Below are 27,797 nucleotides of genomic sequence, written 5' to 3' on the forward strand. Positions count from 1 at the left end.
TTGTACAATTACTTCCTTAAGTTTTATATCCCTACACATCCATTTCTTTGTACTGACTTGTCATTGAGACACTGCTTGTCTTGATTTCTTCTGAGATGTTCCACTGGCCTGTGGGAAGAAAACAAGGTGTGACTGGTCCTGAAAGTCAAGGCCCATTTTCCAAAGAGAAAAGAGAGGAAAAGAGAAAGCAGTTTCCCTACTACACCCTCAACCCAGCCATCTACAAATGTTATATGTTTATTGTGTAAATAGATTTAAACATTTTTATAATGATTAGATACTAATGGTCTCTTCAAGTTAAACAATCAGGTTACAGTCAAACATATTCTCATTAATTTTACAGAAGTCCTACTCCAATGCTTCATCAGGATGGAAAAATACCTGCCTCTGACTATGTAAGTATATCTCTGAGCATCTGTTTCCTTATTGGGTAAAAATAATTTTAACTTCCAACCAAAGGGTTGTGTTGTGAATCTTGAATGAATGAATGCAAAAGCATTTCTTAAATGCTTATTATGTGCAAAGCATGCACAAAAAAAGAGATAAAAATATATATGCTAAGTATTCTCTGCAGTCTAGGAAATCATATGCCCAGAGGGGGAAGGCAACACATATAAGAGATTTCCACTGTAAATCATATGGAAAGGACTGTAAGATTCTTAGGTACTTTTTTTCAGTCTCTATTTTCCTTTGATAGAAAACTTTAAACATTTTACAGTTGAAGTAAAATGACATTTTCACAGTATTAGAGAAATTTCCATGAGATGGAGAAGCTGTTTAATGTTATGTTTTTTTTAAATAGAACCATGAAATTTTATAGCAACCAAACATATTAAGTGATTAACCATAATATTTTATTAAGAATTACTCTTTAATTTAGAAGTCATCCTCATCTCTGGGGAGTTAGGTGGTACAGTAGATAGAGCTCTGGACTTGGAATTCAGAAGACTTATCTTCCTGAGTTCAAATTCAGCCTCAGATACTTACTAGCTGTGTGACCTTGGACAAGTCACTTAAACCTGTTTACCTCAGGTCCTTACCTGAAAAAATTAATTGGAGAAGGAAATGGCAAGCCTCTCTAGCATCTTTGCCAAGAAAAACCCGAATGGGATTGCAAAGAGTCAGACATGACAAAAATGACTGAACAACAAAATACTCAGCTATACTGAGTTTTAATACTATGAGCTTAAGTCTATGAGTTTAAGTCCAGTCTAAACCATAACCATCTTAAATGACATCCCTGAAAAAAGCCATATTTTGTACCAATTGTTTTTGACACCAGTGACATTTAAAATAGAGAACAGTCTTCCACGTGCCATCAAATGCTCTAGAATTCTCTTATTATCTTCATATTACTTTCCAAAATATTTGCAACAGTCTGTGGTCTTACCAGTTCATAAGAATTACTCTTTTCCTACAGCCCTACCAATATTAGATTCTTGTCACTTTTTGGAATTTCTATTTTAATAGATATCTTAAAGTTGTCTTAATTTTGATTTCTCTGATTATTATGAAGTTTCCACATGTTTTCATGCAATTAGCAATTTGTATATACTGGTCAGTTGTTTCTTCATGACCTATGACTCCCCTGGGGAGTACAAATCATTGGTCCTGCTTCTCTAGACATGAGCTTAGATTATATGATCTTGAAGGTCTCATCTAGCTAAAACTTTGATTATTCTAATACTTTCAAGCAATCAAGAAGATGTAGTTTGAGACCTTTAAGATCTTTTCTGGAAATGTTCTAATTTTTTCATGTCTCTTTTTAAAAGCTAGCACCCCAAACTGGATATGGTATAGCAATGCTCTAGATTTGACCTGACCAGTCCATATTATAGTGGGACAATTGCTTTTAATTCTTTAGATGCTGTACTTCCACTAAAGAAGAGCTTTCCCTCAGTGATTGTGATATTAATTAGTTTGAGTAAAGGGAACATTTAGGAAGTGTATGATTTAAAATAAAAAAAAAAACTTCAAGTATCTTTCCAGGCAATATTCATGGCATTTTTCCAACATCTTGTATGCTTCCTGTTATGCATCTCAGCCCCAGATAGTGGAATAGGGAACTTGATAGATGGGTAAATACTTATTTGTTATAAGTTTAACACATTTTCCCCAGTGGCAAAGATTTCACACATACTTTTGAGTTCTTGTTAAAGTTCTTTGTCAATTTTCCATGTATAATACATAGATCAAAGTATTGTGGGCATGAAATTATGGTCAGATTTTGTGTTATTGTTTTGTATTTCACTGTAAGAGTTTCATTTTATAACTTGTATGTATGTATGTATATACATATATGTGTGTGTATGTACACACACACACATATATGCCTATCACATTATAGGTATTTAATAAATGTTGATTGGATTGGATTGGATAAAGTCCTATCTCAGTACTTCAATGGGGTATGGAGGTGATTCCAGAGTTCTAAATTTCATACCAATAGAGTACAATTTCTGGTAGGTGCTATCAATGTGGCCCCAGTTAGGGATAATGTCACTTGAGGGGCAATCTAGCTAACTTTAGAGGTTCTTCACAACACCATCAACCACTAGCTAATTATAATTTTTGGTCACAGAAACTCATTAAATTGTCTACTAAAGTTGAGGATTTGTAGTCTGAATCTTTTGTTGGAGGCAGTACCCAGGCAGATGAGTTCATGGATCAGTTGAAGTTGCCTACATTTCAGATGATGCAGATTTGGTTCTCTCATTACATTATGGAAATCGGCTTGCTCAGAAAATGAACGGGATGGAGGAGACATCACGATGCTCACAACATCATGTTCCCCCTCTGTGGATGACCAGATAGAAACAGACGTTTGTTTTTCTTTCTCTATAAACAATTTACAAACACAGGAACTTTCATCTACTAAGAAGTAAAACAGTGAAAAATTAAATGGCTGTGGGTGTCTCACTCTAAGGAAATGTTTGGTAGATGCCGCTGTGTGAGCTTCGCTCTGAAGAACAACCGTCTTCTTTGTGGAGCCACCACAAAGCTTCTCTGTAACACCCGGCTTTGTGGATAAAGATACTCTCCTGCTGCAGAAACTCTAAAGGAGCTGGTTAGACTCTGGAAGCCAGTAATAGGCAGTGCTCAGGTCCAGCCATCAGTGTACTGTATGAGTGCACTATGAACAAGAGACTGGAGGACAACCCGGTCTTCAGGGATCTTGTAATTGGTGTAGGACTTCTCAGAAAGCTGTAGGGAACGGACCTGTTCCAGTGACTCCAATTTTCTTATCAAAGGGTTTTATACCAAACTGTGAGAGGATCAATACGTGGATGACTGACACAGTGGGTCCTAAAAATATTAAATCATCACAACTCATGAAGTTTGCTATGTGAGCAGAATGTCCTTGTTTCTGTCAATCACAGAGATGCACTATTGTGCGAGAATTTAGGATCACCAAATCTTTTAGTTTACCTAATTCTACTCCTAATGTGTATAGTTCAATTTTTAAGATAGAATATTATTAAGCAAATTATTGCATAACTGTTTTAAAATCTATTGTTTTCTAAGTGCATTTTAAAATGTTCAAAAGACAGAGGAAAAAATAAAACAAATTGTTTGTGCCCAGTGGAGAGAACAGTGGATTGAAATTAGAAAACATGAGGTCAAATCCCTTTTTTACCACGTATGACCTTAAGCAAGTCACTTCACCTCTCTTGTCCTCAATTGTTTCATCCATAAAAATGAGTTGAACTAAAAGAATTCTAGCTCTATGTCCTATGAATTAAAATTTGAGTTTTTTGAAAGTACTATATGGAAGATACTGTATTAAGTGTTTTCAGAAGTTCAAGGAGATAAAAGATATAGTTTCTGCTCATCAATACCTTGAAATCTAGATGTAGGTGATAGAAGATTTTTAATTTTTGTTTTTAAGGGGTATGGTTCATGAAAGTTCTGAAAATTTTTAACCTGATTCTCACTGTCACAGGTGAAAGCTCCCCCTCAGGGGATCAGGGGTACAATACCATCAGCCTGAGTCCCTACAAATATTCTTCTCCTCCCCCCACAAGGTTATCAGTTTTGAACCAATTGAGTCAACTGTCCTTAAAAAATTTTTTTTTTAATTTAAAAAAAATACATTTTTACAAAGGTGGCATAATTAGAATAGTTGGAACAAAAGCTTCCCCTAAACATTTGTATCATACTCACCTACAAAGACACAAAGGAAACTAGACTCCAGTGAGGAGAGCACAAAAGCATAATTCTAACCCTAATCCTAATCCTAAATCCTGGTTGTTGAACATTACTTTCTCCCATTAGTGGTGTGCTAAAAATTTCCCCTTAAGCAATGTGACTACATCCAATTTTGTCCTTGACTTTCAATGCAGACACTACCTCCAGATTATCTGGGGGTGCAATTAAGAGCACTAATAGGAACTTGGAAATTCAACACCCATTTGATCCTTTGATGCTGAATGATTCTCCTCTAGTCAAAAGAAGAAAAACTTACCTGACCAAAGCTGAGCGCCTCATAGATGATTTCTCCTCAGCAGTGCATTAGAAAGCCACATGCTCAACTTCTGGAAAAAAAAAAAACTTCATATTGCAGCTAATTTGATGGCTTTATCCAAGACTCAGAGGATATGACAAAATTCCACAGTAAATTGGAAGAGACCTCTTATCTGACTTTTCAAGACTTTTCTCAATTAGTCTAAAGTCTTTTGATTATTTGAGTCCTGTTCTCACTCAGTTAAGGTAACAGACTAAAATGGAGTGGGATATTTTTACTATACTCTTATAAGATGAATAATTTATAATACAAAGTAGGAAAGACAGTAAGTCTTGCAGGAATTAAAAAGAGGAAGAATGTACTTTCGACTAGTGTTATCAGGAATGGCTTCATGGAGGAAGCTTGGGTTTAAACTTCTAGAGTTTCAATATACAAAAATGGGAAAAAGAAGAATTTTGGTGGACATTTAAGGAGAAATAGGATGAAACAAAAGCATAGGGGTGGGAAGCTTCATGGCAAAAGTGGATGAAATCAGTGAGAAAACCCATTCAGGTGGAAAAGATTAGACCAGCCACACAATAGGTAATGCAATACTTCTTTTCTTCAGGTAGCCAGATGATTCTCTTGATTTAGTATAAGAAGAGATGCAAAATTGTTTAAATATTGGAAAGTCTGGCCTTCAAAGAGTTGAACCAGACAAAAAAATGATTTCCAATTTATAAGAGAAGGTATGACCACGTCACTCAAAAGTCTTCAGTGGCTCCCTATTTCCTGTAGGATAAAGTATAAATGCATGAGCCTAGCACTTAATAACTGCCGCAATCTTGTTCCAATATACCTTCCCAGTCTTAGTTCACCTTCTTTCCCTTCATATATTTTTGTTAAAGATAAAGTGAACAACTAGTTTATTCCTGAAGTTAATTTTGTGGTCTCCTATCTCCATATATCTTTTCATTAAAAAATATTTCCTTCTAATCTATATTTGCTGAAATCCTACTCTACCTTCAAAGCACAGTATTCATCTATAAGAGCTGTATTTTATAACTTACCTAGTGATAAGTTGTGATGGCAATCAAAACAGGATCTTTTGCTGTTTTTGTTTTAGTATAATCAAGTGCCTCTGGTTGAACCTTGCCTTAATCAATCAAGAGTCTTTACAAGGAGTAAAATACAAAAAGGAGAGTTTCTTTAACTAGAAACAGAATATGTATTTGTATTGTTAATTATTTTAATGCGATTCAGTTTCAGCGCCATGCTAGGAAACTGAAACGCTTCTACTTGAACTGTCTTAGGAAGATTCTGAGGATCACCTGGCATGATAAGGTACCAGACACTGAAGTCCTTGCTTGAGCTGAACTGCCAAGTATTCAAACTATGCTTCAGGGAGTGCAACTCCAATGGGCTGGTCACATTGTTCAAATGCAAAATGTATGCTTGCCAAAAGACTATTTTATGGAGAACTTGCATGGGGCAGGCAATCATGTGGTGGACAGAAGAAACGATACAAGGACACTCTCAGGGTCTCTTTCAAGAACTTTGGATTTGACTGTGCAACATGGGAGACACTGGCACAGCACCACTCAGCATGGTGTGTCCACATAAGAAAAAGTGCTGTGCTCTTTGAGCACAGCAGAATTGAGACAACACAAAGTAAATGTGGGATGCACAAATTTGGGATATCCACCCCAAATAGTCAAATAGGCTATCTGTCTGAGCTTGTATTGGTTTGATCAGCCACAGTTGGACACAATGAAATTTCACTTTACAATGGTGATGTCATTCTTTTCCTCTTTGAAGATTAAGGACAACAACCAACTATTTTAATGTGCTTAAAGATCTTTCCCAGCATTGATGGGCCTGCCCATTGTGGGAAGCTTGATTAGGGGAGTTAGGAGGGTCCTAAGTACCTTTTGTTTTATTCCATTGAGGCCCTGGGTCAAAGAGTTGTGATGCCCTGTGGCTCTAAAAAGGTATAAATACTCTGAGTTGAGGTTTTACTTTGGGGCTTAGTTTTTGCAAGAAAGTTTGAGTGCAAGGTGAGGACTCTGGGAAACTGCTTTAAGGAGTCCCCCCGGGCTTTGAGAACCCAGATGTCATGCTTCCCTCTCTAGTAATTATGTTCAGAAGCTGTACCTGTCTGTTGAATTATGGTCAGGCAGAGGAAGCCATGTCTGTTGATTACTTTGGGGCTTACTGCCTGGAAATTTTTGTTTGATCATACTCTGGGAAATTGCCAAGGAACCTTCTTCCCACCTACCCCCAGCTTTGAGAACCCAGATGTTGTGCTTCCCTCCTCTGGTAACTAGGTCAAACAGTTGGAGTCCAAATGGCTGTTGAATTCAGGCAGAGGAAACTATGTCTGTTTATCTTTTGATTTCTCTGTATTTTCTTTGAAATTCAGGGTGTTGACTCCCTGAACGAACTGAATGATATATGTACTTGGTTAAACGAATGACACATGTACTTGATTAAAGTAATTGTTAACCCTTAAAAGTTGACTTTCCTTTTATGAGTGTCAGTCTAAGAACCTGTGATAGCAGGGCCCCCTGTGTATGTTGGTATGTATGTTGCTTACTGTTACATATGTGTGCATATGAGTATATGTGTGTGAGTATGTTAAATACGGATGTATATATGGATGGATGTGTATGTAGGTCTATGTTTGTAGTCTTTGACTAAAGCCTGATTCCAATACCTCAGTAGGGTATGAGGATATAAATACAACAAGCTAGAAAAAGTTGAAATAGCAAAATAGTAGGTAATATATACCCTTTTTTTGCCTAAGGTAGTCAAATGATTCATTTTATTTAGCATAAGAAAAGAGACAAAATACTATTCCTATTCCATGAAACTTTCCCTGATATTTCCAGGGGAAAGTGATCTTTCTCCCCTTATCATACTTTTCAAGATAACTTTGTCTGGATCACTCCTTTGCCCCTCTCATATTCAGCCTTGCACTATACTGCTTTGTTTGTGTATGTTATATATGTATGTATATATGTAAAATATATTATATGAAATATAACATTGTGGAGTCAAGATAGTGGAGTGAAAACAGGGACTTGCCTGAGCTTTCCCCCAAAACCCTTTCAAGTCCCTTTCAGGGACTCTGAACAAATTCTAGAGAGGAAGAACCCACAAAGAGATAGAATGAGGCAGATTTCCAGAACCAGACAACCTGGAAGGTCGAAAGAAAGGATCTGTTACATCAGGCTGAGAGAGGAAAACAGTCTGGCACAAACTGTGCCATTGCAGACATGACCCCAGCAAAGCCAGAGCAGACCTGGGAGACTGCATCACTAGCAGCAGCAGTAGCAGTTTCCAGACTTTGCAGCCCACACACTACAGGACAACTTAGAAGGTCAGTGGGAGGAGCCTCTTGGAACTGGATGAGAGAGAAGGGTAGTCCAACCTAAGGCATGCCAATACAGCCCCCGCCCCAGCAAACAGGCCCTGGGAGTGCCTGAATCTGCAGCAGGAGCAGCAGTGACAGTGGCAGCAGCTGATCCTGAAGCTACTAGCCCACAAGAGTGAATGTGTGAAAGTCACTTATTTCCAGTTCTGGGAGCCAAGATGGCAGAATAAACTGCTGTCACTCTCCCTTACTGACAATGAAAAACCCAGAGAATATTGCCCCAGGAAAAATCCTGAAGTAGTTGAGTCAGCAGAAAGATGAGATGCAGCAGTCTTTTAGCTAGAGAGGTTAGGGGGACTGAGGGAAAGGTCCCTCTTACTATGGCTGAAGGAGACTAGTACAGGTTGGGTGGTGTCCCAGTAAGCCCCTCCTCAGCAAACCAGAAGGAGATATTGAGCCACAGAGTAGTGGAACAGGCAAGCATCAACACCAGGTACACATGAGCCACCACAACTAGCTCCAGCCCAGTACCAGATAAGCTACCAGCCTCCATCTGCCAGCACCTGAGGCCCCAGCACACAAAAACCAGTAAGAAGGCTTCTAGTCCCTAGCACAAGAAATCTGAGACAGTGCCACCTGTGCCCAGAAGCAGAGATCAACTTCAAAAGCCAGAAAACAATCAAACAATATGAGCAACAAAAGCAGCAAAGAAAAACAATGACCATAGATAAGTATTCTTGGTGACAGGGAAGATAGAAACAGAAATCCAAGAGGGAACAACATTATCAACATATACACATCCAAAACCTTGAAGGGGAATATGAACTGGTCTTAAGCGTAAAATGTCTTCTTGGAAGACCTCAAGAAGGATTTTAAAAGTCAAATAAGAGAGGTAGAAGAAAAATTGAACAATTTCTTTAAAAATACAATTGACAAAATGGGAAAAAAAGTACACTGAGGAAAACAACTCCTTAAAAGGTAGAATGGACCATATGGAAAAGGAGGCACAAAGGCTAACAGAAGAAAACAATTTGTTAAAAATTAGACTTGGGCAAGTGGAAACTAATGACTCTATCAGATATCAAGAATCAGTCAAACAAAATCAAAAGAATAGAAAATCAAAAAATTGAAGAAAACATAAAATACTTCATTGGAAAAATGACTGACCTGGAAAATAGATCCAGGAAAGATAATTTAAGAATTATTGATCTACCTGAAAGCGATAATCAAAAAAAGCCTGAGCAGCATCTTTCAAGAAAATATCAAGGAAAACTGCCCCAAGGTCCTAGAACCAGAGGTCATAGAACCAGATGGTCATCAAAAGAGTATACTGATCACCCCCTAAAAGAGATATCAAATTGAAAATGCCAAAGAATATTGTAAACAAATTCCAACATTAACAGGTCAAGAAGAAAATACTGCAAGAAGCCAGAAAGAAACAATTCAAATATTGTGGAACCACAGTCAGGATTACGCAAGACCTTGCAGCTTTTACATTGAAAGATAATAGGGCTTGGAATACGATATTCTGTAAGGCAAAGGAGCTTGAGTTACAACCACTGAGCACAATCTTTCAGGGAAGGAGATGGATATTCAGTGAAATGGGGGACTTTCAGATTTTCCTGATGAAAAGACCAAAGCTCAACAGGAAATATGATTCTCAAATACAAGACTGAAGGGAGGCATAAAAAGGTAAACAGGAAAGAAAAAACAAACAAACGTTATTCAATAAGGGCAAACTTTTACATCCTTACATGAGAAGCAATACTTAAAACTCCTGAGAACTGTATCTTTATTATGACATATAGAAGGAATATACATAGACAGAGGGGGCAGGTTTAAAGTGACTTTGATGGGATGATAAAATACATTATTAAGTGGTGAAAAGGGATTGTAATGGGGGAACAGGAAATGAGGAGGTAGAAAAGGGTAAATTACATCACATGAAGAGACACAAAGACAGTAAAATGGAGGGAATTAAGGGAGGGAAATGAGCGTTGTTTGAACTTTACTCTCATTGGATTTGGCTCAAGAAGGGAATAGAAATCTAACTTGCCCCATAGGCAGGAGGAGGGGAAAACATAAAGAAAAGGAAAAGGGGAATAGAAGGAAGGGAAGATTGAGGGAGTTGGTGGTCAGAAGCAAAACAAAAATGAGGAGGGAAAGAATAGCAGAAATGGGGGAGAGGAGTGAGGATAGAATGGAGAGAAAAATGCAGATAGTTATCATAACTGTGAATGTGAATCGAATGAACTGTCCCATAAAATTAAAGTAGATAGTAAAATGGATTAAAAACCATAATTCTACAATATGTTATTTATAAGAAACACATTTGAAACAGAGAGATACATACAGGGTAAAGGTAAAAGGCTGGACTAGTGTATATTATGCTTCAGCTGAAGTAAAAAAAATGCAGGAGTAGCAATCCTGATCTCAGACAAAGCAAAAGCAAAAAATAGATTTGATTCAAAGAGATAAGGGAGGAAACTATCTGCTGTTGAACAGCACCATAGACAATGAAACAATGTTATTCCTAAACATATATGAAGCAAGTGGTATAGCATCCAAATTTTTGGAAGAGAAGTTAAGGGAGTTACAGGAAGAAACAGACAGCAAAACTATACTAATGGAGGACCTCAGCTTCCCCCTCTCAGAACTAGATAAATTTAAACATAAAATGAACAAGAAATAAGTATAGGAGGTGAATAGAATTTAAGAAAAGTTAAATATGGTAGGCCACTGGAGAAAACTGAATATGGATAGAAAAGAATATACCTTTTTTTCTCAGCAGCTCAGGGCACCTACACAAAAACTGACCATGTATTTGGGCACAAAAACCTTATGATCCAATGCAGATAAGTAGAAATATTAAATGCATCCTTTTCAGATCGTGATGCAATTAAAAAATATATGCAATTAAGGGCCATGGAAAGACAGACTAAAAATAGGTTGGAAACTAAATAATCTAATCCTAAAGAATGAGTGGATCAAACAACAAATCATAGAAACAATCAAAAATTTCATCCAAGAGAATAACAATAATGAGACAAAACACTATAATAATGAGAGAAAGCACAATAATGAGACAAAGTGAAAGCACTAGTGTAGTGAAAGCACTTCTTAAGGTAAATTTTATGTCTTTAAATGCTTACATAAGTAAAATAGAGAAAGAGGAGATCAATGAGTTGGACATATAACTAAAACAGAACAAATTAGAAATTCCCAATTAAATATCAAATTAAAAATTCTGAAAACCAAAAGAAAGATTTATTGAAATTAAGAAAACAACTAATAAATAAAGCTAGGATCTGGTTTTATGAAATAAACAATAAAATTGATAAACCTTTTATCAATTTGATTTAACAAATGCAAGAAGAAAACCAAATTACCAATATCAAAAATGAAAAATCCATCAATGAAGAGGAAATTAAAACAATAATGAGGAACTATTTTGCCCAAATGTGTGCCAATAAATCTGACAATATTAGTGAAATGGATGAATATTTACAAAAATATAAATTGCCCAGATTAAAAGAAGAGGAAGTAAAAAACTTAATCCCATTTCAGAAAAAGAAATTGAAGAAGTCATCAATGATTCCCTAGGAAAAATATTTCCAGGGCCAGATGGATTTGCAAGCGAATCCTATAAAAAAAAATTGAAGAACAATTAATCCTAATACTATACGGACTATTTGGGAAAATAGGCAAAGGAGTCCTACTAAATTCTCTTTATGATATAAATATGGTAATGAAACATAAACTGGGAAGAGTCAACACAGAAAAAAGAAAATTATAGACCAATTTTTCTAAAAAATATAAATGCAAGATGTTAAATAAAAAAATAGCAACAAGATTATAGCAATTTATCATGAGAAAAATACACTATGACTAGGTAGGATTTATATTAGGAATGCAGGGCTGGTTCAATATTAGGAAAGGTATCAGTATAATTGACCATATCAACAAAAAATCTAACAGAATCCATATGATTATCTCAATAGTTGAAGAAAAGTTTTGACAAAACACAACACCCATTCCTATTAGAAACAGTAGAAAACATATAAAATAGAGTCTTCCTTAAAATAAGTAGCATCTACCTAAAACCATTAGTAAAGCATTATGTGTAAGGAGGATAAGCTAGAAACATTTCCCATAACATTGGTGAAACAAGGATGTCCATTATCACTCCTGTTATTCAATAAGGTACTAGAAATGTTAGCTTTAGCAATATGAGAAGATAAAGAAATTGAAAGAATTAGAATAAGCAAAGGAGAAACTAAGCTATCACTCTTTGGGGATGATATAGTGATATCCTGAGAGAATCCTAGAGAATCAAGTAAAAAAAAAAAAACTACTTACAAATTTAGCAAAGTTGCAGGAAAGAAAATAAACCCACATAAATCATCAGCATTTCTACATATTACTAACAAAGCTCAAAAAGAGGAAGAGATAGAGAAATTCCATTTAAAGTTACTGTGGACATTATAAAACTTTTAGGAGTCTGGCTGCCAAAAAAAACCTAGGAACTATATAAACACAATTACAAAACACTTCACACAAAATGAAGTCAGATCTAAATAACTGGAAAAACATCAGTTGCTCATGGGTAGACCAAGCTAATATGATAAGAATTATAATTCTACCTAAATTAATTTACTTATTCAGCACAATACTAATCAAACTACCAAAAATTATTTTATAGAGCTAGAAAAAATGATAACAAAATTCATCTGGAAAAGCAAAAGTTCCAAAATATCAAGTGAATTAATGAAAAGAAATGCAAGGGAAGCTGTATCAGATCTTTAATAGTATTATAAGCAGAAATCATCAAAATTACTTGGTACTGGCTAAGAAGTAGTGTTGGATAAGTGGAAAAGATTCAGCAAACATGACACAGTAGTCAATAACTATAGTAATCAACTGTTTGATAAGCCGAAGACTCCAGCTTCTGGAGTGAGAACTCACTATTTGACAAAAACTGCTGGTTATACTTGAAAAGAGTATAGTTTTGAGTTCAAGTATACTTCAAAAGAGTAAAACTAAGCATAGACAAACATCTATGTTGGTAATATAAAGTCAAAATGGATATTTAAATCAGATATAAAGGATGATGTAAGGAAATTAGAGCAGCAAAGAATAATTTACCTATCAGATTTAGGGAGAACAGAAGAATTTATGACTAAACAAGAGAACACTATGAACATTGTGAAATGAAAAATGAATAATTTTAATCACATTAAACTGAAAAATTTTTGCACAAACAAAGCCAATGCAACCAAGATTAGAAAGGGAGCAGAAAACTGGGAAACAATTTTTACAACCAGTGCCTCTGATAAAATTTGCATTTCTAAAATATATAGAGAACTAATTCAAATTTATGAAATTACAAGTCATTCCCTAATTGATGAATGGTCAAAGAATATGATCAGGCAGTTTTCAGAGGAAAAAAAGCCAGTCTGATAGGTGTGATATGGTACCTCACAGTTGTTTTGATTTGCATTTCTCTAATCACTAGTTAGACCATTTTTTCATAGGACTATATATAACTGTCATTTCTTCCTCTGAAAACTACTTGTTCATATCCTTGGACCATTTATCAGTTGGAGAATGACCTGTATTTTTATAAATTTGACTCAGTTCTCTATATGTAAAAACTGTTTATGCAAAAATTTGTTTATGCAAAACTATTTTAATTTAATGTAATCAAAATTATCCATTTTGCATTTTATAATGTTCTCTATCTCTTGTTTGATGATAAATTCTTCCCTTCTCCATAGATCTGACAGGTAAACTGTTCCTTGATGTTCTAACTTGCTTATGGTATTATCCTTTATGTCTAAATCATGAACTCATTTTGACCTTATCTTGGTATATAGTGTAAGATATTGGTCTATCCCCAATTTCTGCCACACTATTTTCTGATTGTACCAGCAGTTTTTGTTAAATAGTTAGTTCTTATCCCTGAAGCTAGGATCTTTGGATTTATCAAACTGCAGATTAGTACGGGCATTGACTGCTGTGTCTTGTGTACTGAACTTATTCCGCTGATTCACCACTCTATTTCTTATCCAGTACCAAGCAGTTTTGATGATTCATACAGTTTTAGATCTAGTACAGGAAAGACACCTTCCCTTGCATTTTTTCATTTATACCCTTGATACAAAAATTATAAATAACATAACTTTCACTCAGTCACATGATCAATCAATCAACAAATCTTTATCAAACACCTACTATATGTATGAAAGTGTGTTGGGCCCCAAAGCATTACATGTCAAATGTCAGCCACACTCTAAGATCGTATAGGCTGTTTCACAGAGTATGATGGTAATGAACTCAAGTCCTACTTCTATAGAATTAATGAAGCTTGTCCCCAGAAGTATCTCTAAGTGAATCCCAGCATCTAGAAAGCTGTAAGTCTAGGCTACCATACTGCTGAGTCAATTCAGGTTATGGTGTTTGTTGGGGATGATTGGTGTGAGCAGATGGAAAGGAAAGACCAGATTGTTTTACAAGGTTTCTATGCAAAGGAAAATAAACTTAAAAATGAGTGACAATCCTATTAAATGTGGCCCTTTTAACTTCACAATATTATCATCAATTCCATTCACCAAGCATGTAATCGATACCTACTGTGTAGTAAGCATAGTGCCATGTGATAAGAAGAGAAAGATAAAAAGGAAATAATTCCTGACTTCAAGGAATTACATTCAACTTGAAGGAAACAACACATAATAATTAGGTTTTCTTCTGTTGTTGAATTCAGTCTTAATTTGGGTTTATAGCTACGCAAAGACTTTGAGGACTTGAAATTTCTGTAACTTTCTTTGCAAAAGTAGTAAAATTATGTAATACTACATGACAGAAGCAACCACATTCCTCTCAAGACTCCATTTTGGACTCTATCATGCCCCAGTTACTTTTTCATTCTGGAAGCTCCCTTAGCTCTCCATTTCACATATTGGAAGAACAGATTACCCTTGTAGCTTTCTTGTGATCAGATGGTTCTTTCCAGAAGCTCTATTCAAGGAGGGCGCTCTTAGGAGGCCAGACATGCCTCATTTCTCCCCACATTACCCTTCATACTTTCTCTATTATGCTGGTATAGAGTATCTTTCCCATTCACCTTCCATTTCCTTACCTGAGTTGTCTTCTCCCATTAGAATATAAGCTTCTTGAGGGCAAACCCTTCTTGAGGTTTCTTTCTGCTTGTATTTATATTTCCAGCACTTAAGACAGTGTCTGACACATACAATAGCACTTAATAAATACTTGTAGACTACCTATGAAAGTATTTTTCTCAATGATTTATTGAGAATTGACATCAAATAGGCCACAAAACAGGGAGATATTGAACAGGAATGCATGAATTGAACTGAGGTATATGTTCACCTAACTTATTCACCACTATCATGGGGGAACATCTTGTGTAAAGCCCTCATAAAAGAAGGATTACCTGTGTAGGAAAAGATATTCCAAATGCTTTCAGATTTGCTGATGACATTTTATTAGTCACATTAAAGTTTGCAAAGCACCTTATATATTTTACCTCATTGGATCCTCAAAAGAACCCTGAGACACTGATACTATTATTATCTCCATGTACCAAAGAGGAAACTGAGATTGGCAAGAGTATAATAGCATTTCCATCCCTATTCTGGAATAGTCAACCTTAGGTGTAGTTGGGCCCAAAATAGGTATAATTCTTCTTAGGCTAGAACTAGGAAAAATCTTCAGACGTTTCCCCGACTTCTTATGAGGTAGGACTAGGATGATGTTCAGCACAGGCTGCTCAGGATGCTCTGTATAAAAATTGAGAGTCTCTTTCATTGAGAAGCTAATTTTCCTCAAATACAGTAGATACCCTATAAATGCTTATGGAAGTGAATTATTAAATTCCTTCCCAAATTGATAACAATATTTCAGGACTTAATTTATGAAGGTTTTGGCACCCTGAGAAATGTGGATGATAGGGAGAGTAACTACTATATTTGGCTTTTGCCAGAAAAGGCAGCAATTCTTCAAACAGTTGTTTTGGCAACATAATGTTAATGGAATAGGAAGATCTTTCCTACCCATTAATAGGCCTATGTGACCTGCTTTGAATGCAGGCCCAGCTGACTGCTATAATGGAGCCTGATTCACATGGAATCCATGGTGGGAGGGGCTTGTAGAACTGGTGGAACAAGAAGGTGGAGCAGGAAGGGAAAGTGAGGCAGAGCAGCTAGCATGATTGAGAGGGGGGGGAGCTTGTTTGTGGGGAGGCCTAATAGAAGGAATACTTGGTGATGGCCATGATCCCTGGATTGGTAATGTGTATAGACTTTTTTGTTGCTGTGGTGGAACTGACTTTCTGATATCTGAGTAAATATCTTGGTTTCATCTTTGTGGAAGAGAGTTTGTTATATTTTGCAATTCAACCCTGGAAATATGTCTGCATATTCATAGCAGCTGCTGTGGGTATCACATTGGAAATATAGGCAGCTAGATAGTAGAGTGCTAGGCCTAAAGTCAGGAAGGCCTGAGTTCAAGTTCAGCCTCAGACACTAACTAGGTATGCAAGTCTGCCTCATTTTCCTCATCTATCAAATGAAGATACTAATGAAGGCTGCTTCCCAGAGTTTTGTATGGATAAATGAAATGTGTATAAAATAGTATAAAGTACTTAATACAGTTCCTGGCACATAGTAAGTACTACACAAATGTTAGCCATTATTAGCTAAGTTTTAAGTATATCTTTGAGTTCTTTCAGCTCTGCTCAGTGCTTGGGTAGAAGGAGTAAATCTTATATGAGGTCATTGTACTGAAAGCCAATGAGGCTTCAATTTCGTTCAATAAACCTACTATGTCAGAAATTGTGCTAGGCTTTGGGTATGCAAAGGTACAGAAAGAAAGCATCCTCTGCTTTCAATGACCTTATATTCTACTTGGTGAGGGCTGGAGGGAGAAAGAGAACATGTATACAGATAAACAAATAAAAATTAAATAGGTATATAAATAATGAAGTAAATGAAAGCAAAGAAGGAGGTAGGAAATACTAACAATTGTGGAGATCAAAGAAGTCCTCAAGTAGGCGGTGGCACTTGAACTAACCCCTGAATGGAGTTATGTTTACAAGAAGCATTATTGGCATAAGAGAGCGCATTCCAGACACAGGGGACCGAGTGCATGAAAGTAGGACATAGATTGTAATGTACAGAGAATAGAACAAATCTGTTTTGCTGAAACATAGATTTTGGGAGAGGCAAGAAATGTACACAAGTTTAGAAACAGAGGTTGGAACCAGAGTATAAAGACCTTAGAATGACAAAAAACAGGTTTATATTAAGTCCTAGGAGAACTACGGAATCACTGAATATTCCTGAGGTGGGGACTAACATGGTCAGAGCTATGCTTTAAGAATATCATTTCCTTTTTTTAAGAGCAAGTGATTTTATTTTTCTCTATATATTTTTTCTAAGTTACATCCAAATTTCTAACAAGTTTTTAAAAGTTTATTTATTTTTAGTTTTCAACGTTCACTTCCATAAGTTTTAAATTTTCTCCCCCTCCTTCCCCTTCCCCTCCTCAAGACTTATTGATATAGACTCCACATATACATTCTTATTAAACATATTTTCACATTAGTCATGTTGTATAGAAGAATTTGAATGAATGGGAGGAACCATGAGAAAGGAAAAATAAAAACAATAAAAGAAAATAGTTTGCAGCATTCAAATTCCATAGTTATTTCTCTGGATGTGGATGGCATTTTCCATCATGAGTCCTTTGGAACTGTTTTAGGTCCTTGTATTGCTGATAAGGGCTAAGTCTATCAAAGTCAGTCATCTCACACTGGCTTTTACTGCGTACAGTGTTCTCTGGTTCTGTTCACTTTGCTCAGCATCAGTTCATATAAGACTTTTCAAATTTTTAAGAATATCATTTTTGAGGCTATGTGGGAGATGGATTAGAGGGGAGAGAGAAATTAGGAGCTTATTGCAAATGTTCTGTTTTGGTTGTATTGAGTTTAAGATGTCTAAACAGTCAATTTGAAATGTTTGAAAGGCGAGTTGTGAGGAGTTGCAAGATTAGAGGTCAGTAGAGAGTTTGAGGCAGGAAAAATAGAAATCAAATTAACATAATGATGGTAATTAAATCCATGGAAGCTAATGAATCATCATGTGAAGTAGCATAGAGGGAGAAGAAAAGGACATGTACACATAAAGGTTGTGAATTGGAAAAGGATCTAGCAATGGAAACAGAAGAGTGGTCAGAAAGGTGGGAGGAAAACCAGGAGAGGGGTGATATCTGGAAAACCTAGAGAGAAGAGAATATCAAGGCACAGAGAGTGATTAACAGTGTCAAAGGTTGCAGAGAGGTCAAAGAGAATGACGGCTGAGAAAAGACCATTGTAGAATACTACTGTAATATAAGAAATGAGCTGGTTGATTTAGAAAAACGAGGAAAGACTTGTACCTGCGAAGGAAGATGTTATCCATCTTCAGAGAAAGAACTGACAAATAGAAATATGCAGAGTATGGTCTTGTGTATATGTGTGTGTACATATATGTGTATATATATATATATATGTATATATATATATACATATATATATATATACACATATATATATGTAGTGCATGTTTATGTGTATGTGTATATATATATATATATATATATGTGTGTGTGTGTGTATGTATATAGGAGAATATATAAGAAGGACAGAAGGATAGAAAACAACATACAGCTCAACCAACTAAATTTGTATCATTCTCAGTAATGAAAACACTCAAATTTTAAGGTGAGACTTTAAAGCCTGTATGGACCTTAGGGATAGTCTAGTAGTCCTATCTTCTTATCTTATAGATAAGGAAACTGAGCTCTGGAGAAGTGAGATGATTTCCCCTGGTCACAGGTGGTAAATAGCATAGCTAAGATCTGAATCCAGACTCCAAATTAAATTCCCATCAAAGATGTCTCAAGTTACTTAAAACTTACAGATCACATCTCTCCTGTGGCATTTCCCAGTAAAGAGTGTTCAGTTTACTTCACTCAGGTCATTAAAGTTCTCCAAGATGCTGACATTAAATCTAGGCTAACTTCAGAGTACAACTGTCTGGGAAACTACAGGACTCCAATGAAAGTGTTTTCGTAGCTATAAGTAACTTGCCCCTCCTTCATTTTGTTTCTTCTGGCCACTGGAATCACTCAGTTTGTTTTATTTATATCCTTTAAAGAGTAGGGGCCTATCATGGGGTCTACTGTTTTATACATGCTGGATTGGAAGTACTTGGGAATGATGATAGTTTCATGCAATGTGAGTCACTGTCACACTAAGTGGTCCCTGACAAGGCTTGGCTATAGATCTTTGTCTGAGGGGAAAATCAGAAACCTTCCTCTCTACTTCAGAATAGACAGAATTATGGGAGTTACATAAAGATCATAAGAAAGTAAAGTACCTACGCTACATTATCTCAGTTCCTCTCAAAATTGCCTTCATTGAGTTATGAGCCAATGTTATGCCCTCTTCCTTTATTGATATGAAAATGATACCACTTTTCTATCTGTGTTAAAACTATGGTTTGAGATATCATTTACTGTGTCATTCAGTGTCCTTAATACAAGCACTTGTGCAATAAATTCCTGATGGCATTTAGTTATAGGAAAAATGTCTCTGCAGATAAATGAATGATTATTTTTGAGCTGCATGAAACCTTAAAAGACCAATACTCTTATTTTTTCAGAATGGTATATAGAAGTCCAAAAAAGTGAAATAACTCACATGTGGTCAAATAGCTGATGACCAAAATGTGTATATTTTCTATTAGGAAATAAGAACCATGAAACCCATCATTTTTCTCTTTTTGCCTTAACTGCTGTAAAATTTAAAGATAATCTGCCCATTTATTCTACTCAACACTGATGCCTGAAATTAATCAGGCTAGTATTACTTGCTGTAGAGGGACTTTGTTCAGTTTCATCTTAAACTGTCTTATTTTAGACTAGATTTTAATCCATAAAATGGTTTGAATCCTCTGGAAGGATGCAAGGAATTTTTTATTTATTGAGGTTGGGGATGGGTAGGGAAGCTAGATCTAACAATTTCATTGGTAAATGGAATAATATACACCGAGAGAAAATTCCATCCAACAATGTGTATTAGTACCTTGTCTGGAATTTGTAATTTGAGAAAGTTACCTTAGGACACTGGAAGATTAGATGATTTGCCCAGAGCCCTATAGCTAGTACACCATATATAACAAGTAGGACTTGAAACCAGGTCATGTTGAAGCTGAAACTAGCTCCCTACTGACTATGCCATTCTACATTTTGATTAACAAATTAGTTGATTAAATATATCTGGTTTCTTGAGCTTTTCCATCAGTATCACCTAAGAGATCTTCTACAGGAATATAAGGCCACTAGTTGGAACACAAGCACTTCACTCAATATTGAGGCAAGGATCGTCTTGTTAAGAAATGCAAAAAGAGAGTGGGACAGCTAAATGGCTTAAATATAATGATCTATAGTAGAGCAAATGTGAAACAGGAGAAAATAAATACATTGGAACGTCTCTGAAGCAGCATCAAATTGTGTGTGGTGGTACTATTGAATCACTAGAAAATAATTGTGGGTAAGTGTGGTGGTAATTTGAAATGGAAACTCTTTTCATTAACAGATCTATTAAGTCACATGGAGCCTGTAGTGGGAGGAGTTTGTTGAATAGGTAGAACAGGAAGAGGTAGAGCTAGAGCCAAGCTGAGAGGAAGTTAGCCTTGAGAGCAGTCAAGAGCTAGGAAGAATGCATGCAGCTGGCTAGCATGAGTGAAAGGATTTGTTTGTGATTTTGTTTAAGAACGTTGGTTGTGATTTTTTTAATGGAACTGGTTTATGGGGCTTGGGGATGATGTTGTCCCCTGCATTGTTATTGTGTTTAGATTTTTGTTGCTGTAATGGATTTGTGTCTGAATAAATGTTTTGATTCTTCTTTCCATGTGGAGAGTCCGTGATATTTCACGATTCAAAATTGTGCCAGAATATTCATGGCCTCCATGGGCGCTGTGAGTATTGCATTGGCACTACAATGAGACAATTCTCTTTCAACCAAAATCCCCGGTCAAGTTTGAGTTTGAGGGGGGAAAGGGTTAAACAAAGGTCCCAGACATGACTCAATTTCTTCCATAACTGTGCAGTTGAGTAAATGACTATATATTTCCAATTAATCTATCATGCCACATTCGCACAAATATAATGAATTGCCACATTCAGTATCCTTTGGAATCTCTTAGTTATAGATAATAGTAGATTGCAGGTCACATCAAAGTTCACAAAGAAAAAGATTTAAGGCTTTTTTTACATGATACCAAAAATATTTGATTCAATCTATCTATTTCTTGTACAAAGGAAGCAGTAAAGTCATTCTCAACCTACTGTTAACTAACAGTTAACAAACTTTAACGTGGTATTTGGGTACTTGGTCCTACATTGACATAGGGACAATATCTGGTATAGTAGTAGGTTCCCCACTACGTTTATATTTTCATATATGATAAATTTTCATGTAGCAGATACTTCATGAACTCCCAGTTCCCTTCTATGTTCAACTAAAATGTCACCTCATATATGAAGCATTTTCTCAACTCTCATGTCAGGAGGCTGGTGCCTCCTGGTTCCAAAATTGTCTTTTGTAATTATTTTGTGTATCCTTGTGTAGACATCATATCTTCTCCAATAGGAAGTAAGTTCCTCGCAGGTAGATTTAAAAAAAAAAACATTTTGTTTTTAATTTATGAAATAAAAAAGCATTTCCGTAACATAGAATGATAAAAAGGTGTTTCTATATGAATCTTAAATCTATAATGTACAACTTGCTATTCTTTTTAAATATGTTATAAAGTTAACAAATTAATTTTTATTCCTTTTTTCTCCCCAATCCCCCCTAGACATGGCTACCATTAGACACAAACAGGCACACATATGTATGTAAAATCTACACATACTTCTATATATTGGTTCTTTCTCTGATTGTAGATAGCTTCTGCCTTCATATATCCTTTGTTTGTTATTTGTGTATTTATAATAGTCACAATGACAAGTCATTTTTAAAACAATATTGTTGTCACCATATACAATGTCCTCTTGGTTCTGCTTACTTCACCCTTCATCATTTCATTTTTGTCTTTGTGTTACCAGCATCTTGCACAGTGCCTTACAGTTAGCAGGTGCTTAATAAATATTACTTGATTGATAATGCTTCTCTCCTAAAAACACACTCTGGGAATTTCTAGAAAAGAATTCTATGATAAAGGATATGCCTTTCATATCTTCAATATGCCACTGAAAGCATTTTATAATGATACCTGCACCCCACAAACTTCAATGTGTTCAGTGGGATGAAAATATAAAAGGACAATTGATGCATTTGTCCCTTGGTCTGACGTAAGAATGTTTCCCTTTTTAAAAAGAAATATGATTCTTTCTTTATATAAGGAATGGGGGTGGGGAATAGAATACTGGAAGATGTTTTCAATCTGGCCTTTAGTAATTACTAGTTTTGCAACCAGGGTAAGCCACTTACCTTTCTGATTGTCCATTAGATGTCTAAGATAACAGATGAGTAACACTGTTCATTGAGACGGAAGTTACTAAATGGACAAAAATCTCAGATCTTTGAAATATTGGCATCTCACTTGTGTATGAGAATTCATGGTAATGGGGGCAAGCAAGGATGGAGAAGTGGAAAGAGCCTAGAGATTGGAGTTACTTGATAAGGATTTGAATCTCTGCCCTGTCACTAAATATCTCTGTGACCCTGGGCAAGCTGACTGACCTCTCTGGGGCTTGGGCTCCTTGTCTGTGAAATGAAGGGCTTGGACTAGATTATCTCACAAAGTCTTCCAGTTGTAAATCTATGATCCTATTACTCTAACCAGTATAGAAATGTTTCTTTCCTTTTGCCCTTCAGATTTCATGATCTGTGGTCCTGACACAGTTATGGTTCAAAGTTGGTGTGAGTTTTTTCTTCAGCACCTATTAGGTGTAGGATACAACATGGTGTGTTATAATTAAAAGATACCACAAGTCTTTTCCCTCCTATAAATGCAGGAAGGGACTAAACTCCCGAGGGAGACTCTAGCTTTTTTCCAAACGAAATGAAACATAACAACAATTTAGTCATATATTACTTTTTTTTTATTTGCATAGCACTATTCTGTGAAAAGCTAGAAGATCTTTATAAACATGAAGTCATTACTCCTGGGAAAATTCTTACAGGTCAATAGAGAGAAAAATGATTGGTTTCATTTTGCAAATGGTGAAACAGGTATAAAGATGTTTGCTGATTTGCTTATAGTCACATGGCATATCACTAGTCATAGAGCAGGAAGACATCTTGGCTCAACCTCTAGCTTCCATGACAAAGACTAAGTTTCTGGAGGACAGGGTCAAAGTCTCAGTTGTCTAATTTTCCATACCACTGCCCAATATATCACACATAGTAGGTGCTTTTTAATGTTTATTCAATTCAGCTAGATTACCTTTGCTTCTCTCTCACTATTAACACTAATGACTCTTGATAACCCTTTAGGGACTTCTTTTGACCTCATGTATCAGAATATCAAACTGTGTGTTGACTTATAAATTGTAAAGAAGATGGCCCATGACATTCTTTGAAGAGTAATAAAATCATCCTCCCCCAGAGAAGATATAGCAAGTTGTCAAGGTCTATGGAACTCCATTAATTTTGTGAAAGCATAAACACCATGCTAGCTCTACTTATGAAGTAAGAACAGAGTTTCTCAATTCTACACTGATTCTTTCCTCTCTGGTGTTCAGTGACATAACTCTTCAGCTGCACAGTCACCTTTCCCTGCCTCTTTTTTTGTTTCAGAGGTTATTCAAAGAATTGGAGGGTTACTTGAAGCATCTTTGATGTCTTATGGAAAGATAGTGTGTTTTTTTCTATGAATATAAGAATTTTATTCACATACTTTACTAGATGCTACAGTTGCTGAAAGGTACATGAAAGTAAGAGCCATTCTAATTGGAATACACTCGAATTTGGGGAGGCTCATAAACTAAAACAGGATCTTATCTTTTGGAAGACATTATATGGTCTCAAGGGAGATTGCCTCATGATGCAGTTGATTAACCTCTTTTCACCTTTTCTTAATACACTCCTGTTGGGATTCTTGGCAACATTAGCATTTGCTCCTGGGATGATGGCTTCCTTAGGAAAGGTTGAGAAATAACTCTAAGAAAAAAAAATGTTAGTGCTAATATAATTGAAATTCAACTTCTTATTTACCTAACATTCTGGCTGCTTGTATTATTTTCTCCTTGACCTGGGAACTCTGGAATTTGACTGTATGACATATCAAATTGCTTGCTTTCTCAGTGAGGGTCGATGGGGAGGGAGGAAGGGGAGAGAATATGGAGTTCAAAGCTTTAAAAATGAGTGTTAAAATTGTTTTTGCATGCAACTGGGAAATAAGCTGCACAGGAAATGTGGTATAGAAATCTATCTTGCCCTGCCAGAAAAGAGAGGGGAGGGGGATGGGAGAAGGAGGTGATAGAAGGGAGGGCATATTGGGGAAAGGCGTTGTTGGGGTACATGCTATCCTGGGGTGGGGGGAGAGGAGAGATAGGGAGAAAATTTGGAATCCCAAATCTTGTGGAAGTGAATTTTGAAAACTGAAAATAAATAAATCATATTCAAAATATAAAATACTTTCCAGATTTTTCTAAAATTATGGTATTTTAGTAAACTCTTCTCTTCAGAAATCATAGAATGATATTGTCTTAGGACTACTCTTTTAAGAGGGTTATTGCCTGTTGAAATCACACCATTCACAAAATTGCTATAAAAAGATCAGTTTGTAGACTGTTCTAGCTGTTTCACAAGCTAAACTCACAAGTTGAGTATTTATATAAGCTAGAGAGGCAAGTGTTTGATAAATGATAAAATTTAAGGTCTACTATGAAAGGTCTCCTCCTCAACAAAAGTATCATTCTAATGTACTTGCTTCTATCCTTTATAGACCTAACAGTCAGTAATCCTCTGGTTATGGAGTAAAAAACAACTCTTAAAAGTGTTCATCTTATTTGGAATGCTTTGGTTCACGTTAGGTGACAGAGTTCCTAACATCAGAATTCTAAGAAAATGAAACACAGAGCAGGTACATTTTAATGTGGTTGAAAGAAAACCTTTGGAATGTGGGAACTTTTTTGTCTGATTGGAGCACTACAGAGGAGAAATCTTCCTGGAGGTGGGAAGGAGTGCTTTTGACATTTTGGGGGCTGACATGCAGGAAGGAAGATAGGTTCTAAGGAAAAGTAACAGAGATATTTTAAAGATGAATATTTCCTTCACAATTTTGCACATATTCTAGCAGGTAGCATCTGAGGCATTGCTATACACTATGAGAAAAGAGGAAACAGACTGAATGGAAAAAAAAGACATGGTTTTATTGGTCTATTTGTTGGAGGTATTTAGACAGATTAATAGTCATGTGAGAAACCATCTGTATTTCAATTTCTTGCCTCCCATCTACTTCAAATCTATTGGGTCTACAATATTCCTAGAAGTTTTCCTTTTGGTATCTCTTTCAGGATGTGATTGGTGGATTCTTTTCATTTCTATTTTACCATCTGGCTCTAGAACATCAGGGCAGTTTTCCTTGATAATTTCTTAAAACATGATATCTAGACTCTTTTCTTGATCATGGTTTTCAGGTATTCCAATAATTTGTAACATATCTCTCCTGAATCAGTTTTCTAAGTCAGTTGTTTTTCAAATGAGATATTTCATATTATTTTCTATTTTTTCATTCTTTTGGTTTTGTTTTATAATTTCTTGATTTTTCATGAAGTCATTACTTTCCATTTGCTCTACTCTAATTTTGAAGAAACTATTTTCTTCAGTAAGCTTTCGAACCTCCTTTCCAATTGGCCAATTCTTCTCCACATTTGGCTTTTGTACCTTTTTTTTTTTGCCATTTGGGTTAGTGTATTTTTAAGGTGTTATTTTCTTCAGCATATTTTTGGGTCTCTTTTAGCAAGCTGTTGACACAGTTTTTCATGATTTTTTTGCATTGCTCTCATTTCCCTTTCCAAGTTTTCCTCTACTTCTCTTACTTGATTTTCAAAATTCTTTTTGAGCCTTTCCATGGCCTTAACCATTTCATATTTTTCTTGGAGGTTTTGGTTATAGGAGCATTGACCTTGCTGTCTTCCTCATCATAGGAAAATACCTTTTCACCAAGAAAGTAACCTTCTATAGTCATCTTTCCCCCCCTTTTGTTCATTTTCCAAGCTTCAGCGGTTTTGTGCTGCTGTTTTCAGAGACATCTCTGGGAACCTGTAAATTCTCAGTTCCTTCAAAGTGTTATGGTCAAAGAAGAGGTGTTTATTCCTCTCATGGCCTGTGCTCTGGTCTGTGAGCAACCACAAGCATTCTTTTCTGCCCTGGAATTGCGAGTAGGATTTTCTTTCCACAGTTGCCACTAGATCTGCCATGCTACTCTTTGCCCCAGGACCACCACCCAGGACTGTGACCCAGATCAGTTGCTCAATTTCCCCCTCAGCCGTAGGCCTAGAGCTCGAGAAGCAGCCACCACTGCAGCAATGGCTGCCACCACCCTGGGGCTGGGGCTGAGGCCAGATCATATTCCTCTGTCACCCAGGTAAGAGAGTTTTCCCACTAACCTTTGGAGTTGTCTTTAGAGTTTGTGGGTTGAGAAGTCTGAAAATTGCTACAATTTCCAATGATTCAGTGTCCTGAAGTCTACTCCAGTCTTGTCTGTGCTGGCATGGCCCCCACTGGGCTGCTCTCCACTCCAAGCCTGGTGCAATAAACCCTTCCTGTCAGCCTTTCAGATTGTCTTGGACTGGAATCCTGTTTCACTTTGTCATATTGTGGATTCTACTGCTCTAGAATTTGTTTAAAATCATTTTTACAAGTATTTTGAGGGGTTTGTGGGGAGAGTGCTTCTACTCGGTCATCTTAGCTCCGCACTCTTAGAAAATATTTTCAAACTCAGCCTGGGACAAAATTTTATTGGATCATGAATGAATTAAATTCAGATAACCTTTTATTCCAAATCTGTGTATTAAGAAAAGGTGGTAGGGACCTTTAAACTGATTTTATTTTTTAACTATGACAAAATAAAGCAAATAAGACTTAGAGCCTCATTAAGATAGACAAAATATTAACTCCATGATTGTTTTTTGATGATTGGTTTCAGTAGGAACTTTCACTCAATGCCAATCAACACATAAAATAATCATAATAATTTTGACAAAATAGTAATAACTTTAACAACTGTGATATGAATTGCCATTCAATCATGGGAAAAGAATGAGGAAACTTATGGGTGCAGGGTTCTTTGACCCTTTTGAAGTTACTGTGCATTATTTTGAAGGAAGAACTAACTTTTTAGATTTTAACTTCTTTAGACAAAGAACAAGTAAGAATTCTCATTTCTTATTTATAATAGGAAAATGACTGGTTGCATAAACTATATCTTGGTTTTATAACAATCTGCTGTGTACATTGCACCAATTAATTCTAATTGGACCTACTATGTAGAAATGTCAGGGTATGCCCTTCTACTTCAGAGTACTGATTGCTTGGGTTAGTTGTTACTGGGCTACCTGATATTCTCAAGCAGAGTTCAAAATACTCTGAAGAAGGAAAATGCGTATTTGCTAAAATCAACCATTAGAATTTTAACTTCAAATGGAATTGAGTTATATTTGAAATGCACCAAACCTCCTAAGATATTTTCATTCCTTTGTCTAATTGTGAAATTGAGAGAGACAATGAAGGAGTGGAAAGTGTTTTCACTCTGTTGACTTTGATATATAAATCCATAAATGAATTGCATCTTTCTCTTCTAAAGTGTCATCATAATTATCATAACAAAATTTTTGTAAGCATCAAAAGGATACAAATAAAATGTATTTTGAGCATCTTGTCTAATGAATATGGGAAGG

The 27,797-nt window shown here is 36.0% G+C and overlaps 1 long non-coding RNA gene across 1 annotated transcript in view; it reads left to right on the forward strand.

Moving 5' to 3' along the window:
• LOC140510822 (uncharacterized) overlaps positions 1–27,797 on the forward strand; it is a 57,099-nt gene that overhangs the window by 15,583 nt on the left and 13,719 nt on the right. The window contains exon 2 of the long non-coding RNA XR_011969377.1: positions 344–395. This is a non-coding gene — a long non-coding RNA (uncharacterized lncRNA). The remainder of the gene's footprint in view (positions 1–343; positions 396–27,797) is intronic.

Source organism: Notamacropus eugenii, chromosome 6 (genome assembly GCF_028372415.1).
Source record: "Notamacropus eugenii isolate mMacEug1 chromosome 6, mMacEug1.pri_v2, whole genome shotgun sequence".
NCBI classification, from domain to species: domain Eukaryota; kingdom Metazoa; phylum Chordata; class Mammalia; order Diprotodontia; family Macropodidae; genus Notamacropus; species Notamacropus eugenii.